General features: G+C 43.0%; 1 pseudogene; it reads left to right on the top strand.

Moving 5' to 3' along the window:
• Positions 3,054-3,368, top strand: LOC108638301 (annotated as a pseudogene).

Here is a 12,121-nt window from a genome sequence, read left to right as displayed (position 1 = left end):
AAAAGTGTGAAGTACTGCTGTTAGATGAGCCACCATCTGCTAGTTCTACACTTTGAATTATTATTTAATACCCCCACTCTCAGTTTTAACACCTGAAAAATAGGTGTAGTAATTGTCTTGATCTCATCAGGGTGTTAAGAAATAAGGAAGAAGACGTGCATAAAATACTTAGCACTATGCTTGGCACATGGTATATATTCAATAAATGCTAACTATTAGTGGAGAGTAAGATTAGAATATTCTAGTTAATTTTTAAAAGAAGAATATTTGCTTTATTGTGGAAACCGGTATGCCCCCCCTCCCCAAACAGTGGACCTTAGAAAGCTGATGTGTGCAGGAATCCCATATATATCCCCTTTTCTCTGTTCCCACCAATTATGATACTCTCTCAGCCAGAAATCATGCCCTCCTCATCACTCCTTCAGGGTAATCAAGTAGCTCCCAACCATTGTTCCTGCCTTCAAATTGTCTCCTTTCTACAGCATAGTACGTTGGTTAAGAAAATAGGTTCTAAAACCTTACGGTCTCAAGAACTTAAATAACCTGGTCCCCTCCTCCCATCATTCTTACACGCAACTAACCTTAAGGGCATTCTTCACTCTCGTTAGAACAACACGCCCACAGTGAGAGGGAACACGGCATAGTGATTAAGAGCAGGGCAATTAGAGCCAGACTGCTTGGCTTCAAATGCCAGCTCCTTCACTTACTCACTTACTAGTTACTTAGCCTCTCCATGCCCTGGATTCCTCATCTGCAAATGGCAGGGAGAGTAACACTGCGTATGTCATAAGCTTTGGTGAGAATCATAGAGTATGTGTACAGCACAAAGCTTGACACTTAGCAATGATGATGACGATGACATTAAGCCTACACCAGAAACTACTCATCTTTCTAAAACGCATATCCAATCATGGCATATTCATGTTCAAAACCTTTTAATGTCCATTGTCAACAAGATGGAATGAAGAATCCTAAGTTTAGGACACTTAAGTGCAGTGCCAATTCTTCCTACTGTGGTGATAAGCCACCTTTGCAATTTTATATCCCATTATTCTCCTCCAGTGCCTCCCTACAGGAGATTCAAAATCTGTGCTTTAACCAACTGACACTTTTTGCCATCCCAAGAAAAACACCACGGCGTTTTGTTTCTCTACTTTACTTGCTGAAATTCCCTTCCTATTCCCTTTTACTTGTAAAGTTCCTGTTCGTTCTTCAAGACCCACATAAACGTTCCATTTTCACCAAGTGCTCCCTACATCTTCCAGGGAAAGGCAGGGGCTCCAACCTCTAAACTCCCACATCTTATCCAGAAAACCTGGATGCACAACTTGTGTTATCTGGCACTTGTCAGTTTATTTCTCTGTGACCTCTCCTATGGCCTCCTCAAAGGCAGGAAAATATTTGTATCTTTTTTTGCATAATCCCTGATTTACAGCAGGTGCTCAAGCAATGAGTGTTTGACTGATACCTACTGAAGTGATGTGGACAGCAAACAATTCTAGCAGAGTGATCCAAAATCACAAAATCATTCTAGTAAGAAGATGGCTAAAATAAAAGCAGTTTTCACGTTGAGTATCTTTTGGATCCTTCATTGTATTAATCTGCATCTCTTTAAGCTTCTGACTCCTCTATGTTGTACAATTTTCTACTTCATTTTAGAGGCTGAGTCATTTTGTTTGAAGATGAGTCAAGAGAATGTATTTTTTGAAAGATTTCAAAGGAAAATATTTCTAAAGATTTACCACCTTAATATTTTTCCTCCTTTAAAAGAATGCTAAAATAGCATTCTAAGTTTCATGCCTTTACTTATTTAAATAATTTTATTTTTAAGATTCTAGTGATTTAAATGTAACTGGGGGATCTCCCCATGTGTACTCCATAGAAAACTAATCTATGAAAACTAACAAATAAAAATGATTCTATGGTCAAATAAGTTTGGAGAAAAATACATGCTGTATCTCTTTATTGAAAAGTCATGGGACTTCCCTGGTGGTCCAGTGGTAAAGACTCTGCCCTCCAGTGCAGGGGGCCTTGGCTCGATCTCTGGCCAGGAAACTAGATGCCACAACTAAAATCTGGCACAGCCAAATATATTTAAATAAAAGAAAGAAAGAAAAGTCACAAAGCACTTTAGCATATTAAAGGCTCTGAAAGGTCAATACAGGCAAAGAACTCAGTATTTCCCAAACTTATTTACCAGAGGACCCTTTAATGTTCTTTGAAACAAGTGTTCATGAAACTCATTTTAGGAACTACTGCACCATTCAGCCTCTAAATGGCCCAATATGTTTAGTTTGGGGGCCATAAATAATATTAATTCATACCATGTTCGGATAGAATTTTAAAGAGTCTCCATCACTGTCACTCATGCAGATCTGAACTCATCTACATGCCCCTGACAAGTTTTCATTCAAAACACAAATGAAGGGAATGGAGAGCAAATCATTTGTTACAGCTCTATTAAAGAAAAAAAAAAAAAAAGTGGTCATTAACGCAGAACCAGAATCTCTTTCCCTGTTGATTCCATCTGTTCACACAGTCTCTTGGAGCCATGTGAAATCTTAAAATAGTATAACTTTTTCAGCCAGAGGGCTGATTCATCATAAAGAATGTTTGGTTTCTGGTAGAACAGCAATTGAAAAGCTTAGCTCTCTCTCCATCTGAAAAGTAGGCAAGAAAACGTGAAAACCATCTGCAGATACCTAGCATGCCAGGTCATTGTTAGTGATGTTACAATGATTAGAAGATAATAACTCAGTTCCTTTGAAGACTGAAATGAAATGTCCACGCAGTGACAAACAAAAGAGCCCTAAATTTGGCAACAAAACAATCTAAACCCTTTTTTATGAGGTGAGGAGTATGTCTTAAGTAGTAAACACTTAAGTAATTAGCTGCTTTTATGGAGATACCTATAAACTGAAACATGCGGGAAAAATCTCGGTAATAGGCTGACGCCCTGGGAGGTGGGTATATAAGAACCAGGGGAGAAGACAGAAGCATCGAGACACCAAGACTTCTCTCATCAACCCAACAAAACCCAGCTCCTGACACCCATGGCTTGCTGTGCTCCCCGCTGCTGCAGGCGTCCGCACTGGTCCTGCCACCACCATCTGCTCCTCTGACAAATTCTGTCGGTGTGGAGTCTGCCTGCCCAGCACCTGCCCACACGACATCAGCCTCCTCCAGCCCACTTTCTGTGACAACCTCCCCCGTGCCCTACCATGTGCCTGACACCTATGTGCCAACTTGCTTTCTGCTCAACTCTTCCCACCCCACTCCTGGACTGAGCGGGATCAAACCTGACTACCTTCATTCAGCCTGGCTGTGAAAATGCCTGCGAGCCCGCTGTTTAAACAGCCACATCTTTGCACGGGTTCAGTGATGTGCTGCTCAAGTCTTAATGCATCATCTGGCCTTCAACACTCACTATTACCTACAATCAAATTAAATCAATCCCAATAGCATGGGCAGTGTCTTCATGCATTTGCCCAACTTCTTGATTCTTTCTTCTTTTGCATAGAATTGGAGACCTTCTTCCTGTCTTTTAGATTCTATCACTATTCTTTGGAAATGAACCATTTTGACTATTTCAACAATTAAACTTCATTCTTTACCTAGCAAATATGGTTTTTGTGATTATTTGTTCATGTGTTTCTTCTTAGGGAAAGTGAAATGCCTACCTAAACTTGAACTTCATCATACTGCCCAAGATTTACCCCAGCAGAATGAGAGCTCTCATGGTTGGAATCATTGAAAAATTAGATACTGCTTCTTGTTGATGGGCTGAAAAGTAAAAAATTCAACAGGTTATTTTTTGGATTCACCACCCTTTTTCAAAACTGAGATATACTTGCTTTGCAATATTATATGAGTTTCAAGGTGTGCAACCATAGTGACTCAATTTTTATAAGTTATACTTCACTTATAGTTATGATAAAATATTGGGCTATATTTCCTGTGCTGTACAATATAGTCTTGTAGCTTATTTATTTTATACATAGTACTTGGTACACAGAACTACACAAAAAAAGGTCTTAATGACCCAGATAACCACAAAGGTGTGGTCACTCAGCTAGAGCCAGACATCCTGGAGTGTGAAGTCAAGTGGGCCTTAAGAAGCATTACTACAAACAAAGCTAGTAGAGGTAATGAAATTGGCAGCTGAGCTATTTCAAATCCTAAAAGATGATGCTGTTTAAGTGTTGCACTCAATATGTCAGCATATTTGGAAAACTCAGCAGTGGCCACAAGGACTGGGAAAAAGAAATCCGTTTTCATCCCAATCCCAACAAAAATGGCAATGCCAATGAATGTTCAAACTATCATAAAATTAGGCTCATTTCACATGCTAGTAAGGTTATGCTCAAAATTCTTCAAGCTAAGCTTCAATAGTGTTTGAACCAAGGAACTTCCAGATGTACAAGTTTGGCTTAGAAAAGGCAAAAGAACCAGAGATCAAATTGCCAACATTTTTTTGGATCACAGAGAAAGCAAGAGAATTCCAGAAAATCATCCACTTTTGCTTCATTGGCTACACAAAAGCCTTTGACTATGTGGATCACAACAAACTGTGGAACATTCTTAAAGAGATGGGAATACCAGATCACCTTACCTGTCTCCTGAGAAACCTATATATATGTTGCTTCATTCTTCCAAGCATCCTGCACATGGCACACTGCATGGCAGTCATGGAGGGCACTATCCATATTCACCTTCAGGGCAGCCAGGGAATCCACCCCAAGGTTCCAAGCGGCAGTCCATGTCACCTTGTTCGGCAAATGGGAACTCACTGCCTCTAACGATTTTTCACTGCTATCGTGGTGACTCGTCCACCACCTCCCAGTCTTTACACTGGAGCCCACATGGAGAGGATCGCAGCCACATGGGACCAATGCTATCTCATAGCCACTGGCTTCCTCACCCAGTGGAGCCTCAGGCTCCCCTGTCTGCTGGGCATGCTGCCGAACTATCCAATCGTCTTGCTGTTCACATTGTCTGCACTGCTCGCTGAACCCAGGGTAGGCAAGGCGCCAGCTAAGAGGCTAGAAGGAGACTCAAGGAGCCGTAGGACCTGCAGACACAGCCTAATCTCTCCTGGCTGACACGGCAGCCATAACACAGCCTCTCTCCTGGCTGATGCAGCTGCCACCAGCAGTAGCCACAATGTAACAATAACATAGCCATAAAGGCTAAGCGGCTTTCTCTTGCAGTTCAATCAGTAAAGAATCTGCCTGCGATACAGGAAGACCGGGTTCGATTCCTGGGTTGGAAGAAGATCTCCTGAAGAAGGAAATGGCAACCCACTCCAGCATTCTTGCCTAAGAGAATCCCATGGACAGAGGAACCTCGCAGGCTACAGTCTATGGGTCAGACAACGATAAGCAACCAAGCACAGCCATAGCGGAGCTCTAACACAGCCTCATTTAACATAATCATGGTGTCACTCCAGTGTAGCCCCAGTGTAGCAGCAGCCAGGGCTCCAGGGGTCCACACAGAGTAAGCCAAGTTGAAATGAGAACCTGATGTACATGTGCAGTCCTACAGTGATCTCAGCTGTTACATAAACCTCAGCCATGCATGCACAGCGCTGCAGGTGAGCTCAGCTCCTACACAATCATTATTTACCAAATGTGGGGCAGGAGGGAGATACCATGGGGCATGAGAGCCTGACCATGCCATTTGGCTAATCTGTTTTTTTCCTACAGGGCACTTTCTGCAATGTTTCAAAAGATGGACATCAATGGCAGTCCTGATACCAGTCATTCTTTCTTCCAACCCATGTCATAAAGGAGTTTCCAGAAATTTTAAAGATCTTGCAATTCAGGAAGTAAAGACAAAGTGTTTTTACTTGCAAGCATTTTTATTAGGATGACAAAGTGAAAAGGTTATCTGTATCCTGCTTTGCGAAGGGATGAAGCACTTCATTGGGCCTTAAAGAAATCGGGTTGCCATGAAGTGTGAACCCTCCACCACTGACATCCCTGCCTACAGGAGGTACTGTCTTGGGAGGGGTTTCCCGACAGCAACCCAGAAATGCACCAAGTTGTTGGGAGGTGGATGCTAGTAAGGTTCCACAGACTCACACAAACAGTGACTAACACACATACTACTGATCTTTTATCACAGTCCAGCAAGTTGGTAGCAAGCACATATTTCATCTATGTATTGGAGCTTCCAAATCTTCAGCCCTGCTCCCTCTCTGCAGTTCCCACTCTGAGTTCATCACAGACCCTCTCCCCTATCACTCCAGACAGCCGCTTTTTGGTTCAGGTGCCTCTCACCCTAGGAGAAAAACCTGACACCTAAACATGATCCTTGATCAATTTAACCTACCATCTCTACTTTCAAAATTGCCTCCCAGACTCTACCGCCTTACTGTTCACTAAGCACTGACATCACTGTTCATCCTTTCACCTGGACCACATACTTGTTCCGCCCGTTCCCACTTTGGCCTGCTGCAGTTTGTTTTCTATAGAACATAACTCATCTGATCTCTCCCTGCTGAAAATTATCCATGAGATTCTCAACGCCCTAAGAATACTATCTAAACTCGGCAGAACAACTGCCAAAATCCTTCCCGGCCCGTACCTACCTACCTCATTATTGCAGATCTCAACCTTTCCCTTTCTCTATCCTCCTGGCAAAGACCATCCCTGACCACCTAATCACAACAGGCACACTCCCTGAACTATCTCCCAATTACTCTCTGTCACATTACTTCTGTTTTACCTCCTTCAGGCACTTGTCACCGTCTGCAGTTGTGATTTATTCATCTGTTTACATTTGTGTTATCTGTATCCTCCACTAGAATGAACCTTACAAGACATGAACCATGTCAAGACATGAACCATGTCAACACAATGAACCATGACAAGAAGAACCTTAGCTGACCTGCTTATATCTATGTGCTTAGCACCTAACATGGTGCTGGATGTTTTGCTGAATGAATTATTAAATGAAAAAAAAAAAAAGAATGACTAATTTAAATAATTATATAAAAGTTAATTCCACAGAATACTGATTTTATTAAAAGTGTGAAGTACTGCCTGTTAGATGAGCCACCATCTGCTAGTTCTACACTTTGAATTATTATTTAATACCCCACTCTCAGTTTTAACACCTGAAAAATAGGTGTAGAATTGTCTTGATCTCATCAGGGTGTTAAGAAATAAGGAAGAAGACGTGATAAAATACTTAGCACTATGCTTGGCACATGGTATATATTCAATAAATGCTAACTATTAGTGGAGAGTAAGATTAGAATATTCTAGTTAATTTTTAAAAGAAGAATATTTTGCTTTATTGTGGAAACCGGTATGCCCCCCCTCCCCAAACAGTGGACCTTAGAAAGCTGATGTGTGCAGGAATCCCATATATATCCCCTTTTCTCTGTTCCCACCAATTATGATACTCTCTCAGCCAGAAATCATGCCCTCCTCATCACTCCTTCAGGGTAATCAAGTAGCTCCCAACCATTGTTCCTGCCTTCAAATTGTCTCCTTTCTACAGCATAGTACGTTGGTTAAGAAAATAGGTTCTAAAACCTTACGGTCTCAAGAACTTAAATAACCTGGTCCCCTCCTCCCATCATTCTTACACGCAACTAACCTTAAGGGCATTCTTCACTCTCGTTAGAACAACACGCCCACAGTGAGAGGGAACACGGCATAGTGATTAAGAGCAGGGCAATTAGAGCCAGACTGTTGGCTTCAAATGCCAGCTCTTCACTTACTCACTTACTATTACTTAGCCTCTCCATGCCCTGGATTCCTCATCTGCAAATGGCAGGGAGAGTAACACTGCGTATGTCATAAGCTTTGGTGAGATCATAGAGTATGTGTACAGCACAAAGCTTGACACTTAGCAATGATGATGACGATGACATTAAGCCTACACCAGAAACTACTCATCTTTCTAAAACGCATATCCAATCATGGCATATTCATGTTCAAAACCTTTTAATGTCCATTGTCAAAAAGATGGAATGAGAATCCTAAGTTTAGGACACTTAAGTGCAGTGCCAATTCTTCCTACTGTGGTGATAAGCCACCTTTGCAATTTTAATACCCATTATTCTCCTCCAGTGCCTCCCTACAGGAGATTCAAAATCTGTGCTTTAACCAACTGCACTTTTTGCCATCCAAGAAAAACACCACGGCGTTTTGTTTCTCTCTTTACTTGCTGAAATTCCCTTCTATTCCCTTTTACTTGTAAAGTTCCTGTTCGTTCTTCAAGACCCCCATAAACGTTCCATTTTCACCAAGTGCTCCCTACATTTCCAGGGAAAGGCAGGGGCTCCAACCTCTAAACTCCCACATCTATTCCAGAAAACCTGGATGCCCAACTTGTGTTATCTGGCACTTGTCAGTTTATTTCTCTGTGACCTCTCCTATGGCCTCCTCAAAGGCAGGAAAATATTTGTATCTTTTTTTGCATAATCCCTGTTTTTACAGCAGGTGCTCAAGCAATGAGTGTTTGACTGATACCTACGAAGTGATGTGGACAGCAAACAATTCTAGCAGAGTGATCCAAAATCACAAAATCATTCTAGTAAGAAGATGGTAAAATAAAAGCAGTTTTCACGTTGAGTTATTTTGGATCTTCTTGTATTAATCTGCATCTCTTTAAGCTTCTGACTCCTCTATGTTGTACAATTTTCTACTTCATTTTAGAGGCTGAGTCATTTTGTTTGAAGATGAGTCAAGAGAATGTATTTTTTGAAAGATTTCAAAGGAAAATATTTCTAAAGATTTACCACCTTAATATTTTTCCTCCTTTAAAAGAATGCTAAAATAGCATTCTAAGTTTCATGCCTTTACTTATTTAAATAATTTTATTTTTAAGATTCTAGTGATTTAAATGTAACTGGGGATCTCCCCATGTGTACTCCATAGAAAACTAATCTATGAAAAACTAACAAATAAAAATGATTCTATGGTCAAATAAGTTTGGAGAAAAATACATGCTGTATCTCTTTATTGAAAAGTCATGGACTTCCTGTGGTCCAGTGGTAAAGACTCTGCCCTCCAGTGCAGGGGCCTTGGCTCGATCTCTGGCCAGGAAACTAAATGCACAACTAAAATCTGGCACAGCCAAATATATTTAAATAAAAGAAAGAAAGAAAAGTCAAAAGACTCACTCATCTCACATGCTAGTAAAGTAATGCTCAAATTCTCCAAGCAGGCTTCAGCAATACATGAACTGTGAACTTCCTGATGTTCAAGCTGGTTTTAGAAAAAGGCAGAGAACCAGAGATCAAATTGCCAACATCCGACTGGATCATGGAAAAAGCAAGAGAGTTCCAGAAAAACATCTATTTCTTCTTTATTGACTATGCCAAAGCCTTTGACTGTGTGGATCACAATAAACTGTGGGAAATTCTGAAAGAGATGGGAATACCAGACCACCTGACCTGCCTTCTTGAGAAACTCTGTATGCAGGTCAGGAAGCAACAGTTAGAACTGGACATGGAACAACAGACTGGTTCCAAATAGGAAAAGGAGTATATCAAGGCTGTATATTGTCACCCTGCTTATTTAACTTCTATGCAGAGTACATCATGAGAAATGCTGGACTGGAAGAAACACAAGCTGGAATCAAGATTGCCAGGAGAAATATCAATAACCTCAGATATGCAGATGACACCACCTTATGGCAGAAAGTGAAAAGGAACTAAAAAGCCTCTTGATGGAAGTGAAAGAGGAGAGTAAAAAGTTGGCTTAAAGCTCAACATTCAGAAAACTGAAGATCATGGCATCCGTCCATCACTTCATGGGAAATAGATGGGGAAACAGTGGAAACAGCATCAGACTTTATTTTTCTGGGCTCCAAAATCACTGCAGATGGGTGATTGCAACCATGAAATTAAAAGACGCTTACTCCTTGGAAGGAAAGTTATGACCAACCTAGATAGCATATTCAAAAGCAGAGATATTACTTTGCCAACTAAGGTCTGTGTAGTCAAGGCTATGATTTTTCCAGTAGTCATGTATGGATGTGAGAGTTGGACTGTGAAGAAGGCTGAGCACTGAAGAATTGATGCTTTTGAACTGTGGTGTTGGAGAAGACTCTTGAGAGTCCCTTGGACTGCAAGGAGATCCAACCAGTCCATTCTGAAGGAGATCATCCCTGGGATTTCTTTGGAAAGAGTGATGCTAAAGCTGAAACTCCAGTACTTTGGCCACCTCATGCGAAGAGTTGACTCATTGGAAAAGACCCTGATGCTGGGAGTGATTGGGGGCAGGAGGAGAAGGGACGACAGAGGATGAGATGGCTGGATAGCATCACTGACTCAATGGACGCGAGTCTGAGTGAACTCCGGGAGTTGGTGATGGGAGGCTTGGCATGCTGTGATTCATGGGTCTCGAAGAGTTGGACACGACTGAGCGACTGAACTGAGCTGAACTTGGGTCTTCACACAACTAATCCCCTTTGCCCACTGCCATCCCTCTATTTCTCCCAGGCTAGCCGCTATCGAGGTCACCTTATAGATAGGGTGCCCCACAAAGGGCACAAGAATAGCAGTCAGGGATCTGAAAATGGTAGACAGGGCATTGTTCAAACTGGTGCCTCAAATGCCGCCAGTAAAACGTTTGTCATATGGGCCTTGGGTATTTGGTTAAATATCTGCTGCTTCATGCCCAGTTCTCTCACCACGTGGGTCAACTTGGCATAGGTATGCCATGTACTCACAGTATATCCAGGAGCTCCCCTGTGTTCGACCACACGGTATGGATGGCAGCGTTAATCCATTCCGTCTGCTGTTCTCGGTCTCTCAGTCATGTCCGATACTTTGCAACCCCACGGACTGTAGCCTGACAGCACCCTCTGTCCATAGGGATTCTCCAGGCAAGAATATTAGAATGGGTTGCCTTGCTCTCCTCCAGGACATTTTCCCACCCCAGCGATCAAACCCAGGCCTCCCACATTTCAGGCAGATTCTTTACCACTTGAGCCACTAGAGGATCCATTCCATAAGGATGTGCATTTGGTTTAGGCACAGATGCTGGGAGGATTGGGGCAGGAGGAGAAGGGGACGACAGAGGATGAGATGGCTGGATGGCATCACCGACTCGACGGATGTGAGTCTGAGTGAACTCCGGGAGTTGGTGATGGACAGGGAGGCCTGTGTGCTGCGATTCATGGGGTCGCCAAGAGTCGGACACGGCTGAGCGACTGAACTGACTGACTGACTGACTGACTGCATGAGCCGCCTAGCATTCTGAAACTTTTTTCTCAATGAGGAGTGAGTGGTTATAGATGCCAACCGTTCTATTTCATCCCCAACACATATGATACTGTCCACCTCTGTGTCCCAAAGTTTCAAGAGCCATGCTGCCAAGTGTTCCCCCTTGCTTTTGCCAAAATTGCATACCCGAGTCTACCGACTCCGCCAGAGTATATGGTCGATATGTCTTGCTCGGTCACACTGGGGGTTTCTTGAGGATGTCTCCCCTGGGCTATAGACTGCTCATCCTTCACTTTCTGCCACCAGCAGGCCTCACTGCCAAGCAGGGACCCACAGTCTCATGCTCAGGGAGCAGTTCCATTCTCATAATGCATTGTCACTTCAGTTACTGCCTCACTGTCAGAGATGCCGAGTTCTTCAGAGCCACGGGGTTCTGCTCTGATGCCAATATATGTTGCTTCAGTTCTTCCAAGCATCTCTGCACATGGCACACTGCATGGCATCATGGAGGGCACTATCCATATTCACCTTCAGGGCAGCCAAGGGAATCCACCCCAAGGTTCCAGCGGCAGTCCATGTCACCTTGTTCGGCAAATGGGAACTCACTGCCTCTAACGATTTTTCACTGCTATCTGGTGGACTCGTCCACCACCTCCCAGTCTTACACTGGAGCCCACATGGAGAGGATCGCAGCCACATGGGACCACATGCCTATCTCAATAGCCACTGGCTTCCTCCACCCAGTGGAGCCTCAGGCTCCCCTGTCTGCTGGGTATGCTGCCAAACTATGCCAATCGTCTTGCTGTTCACATTGTCTGCACTGCTCGCTGAACCCAGGGTAGGCAAGGCGCCAGCTAAGAGGCTAGAAGGAGACTCAAGGAGCCGTAGACCTGCAGACACAGCCTAATCTCTCCTGGCTGACACGGCAGCCAT

Source organism: Capra hircus, chromosome 19 (genome assembly GCF_001704415.2).
Source record: "Capra hircus breed San Clemente chromosome 19, ASM170441v1, whole genome shotgun sequence".
In the NCBI taxonomy this organism is placed as follows: Eukaryota; Metazoa; Chordata; class Mammalia; order Artiodactyla; family Bovidae; genus Capra; species Capra hircus.
Note: the sequence above shows the minus strand (reverse complement) of the source record. Positions and strands in the feature narration are given on the sequence as shown.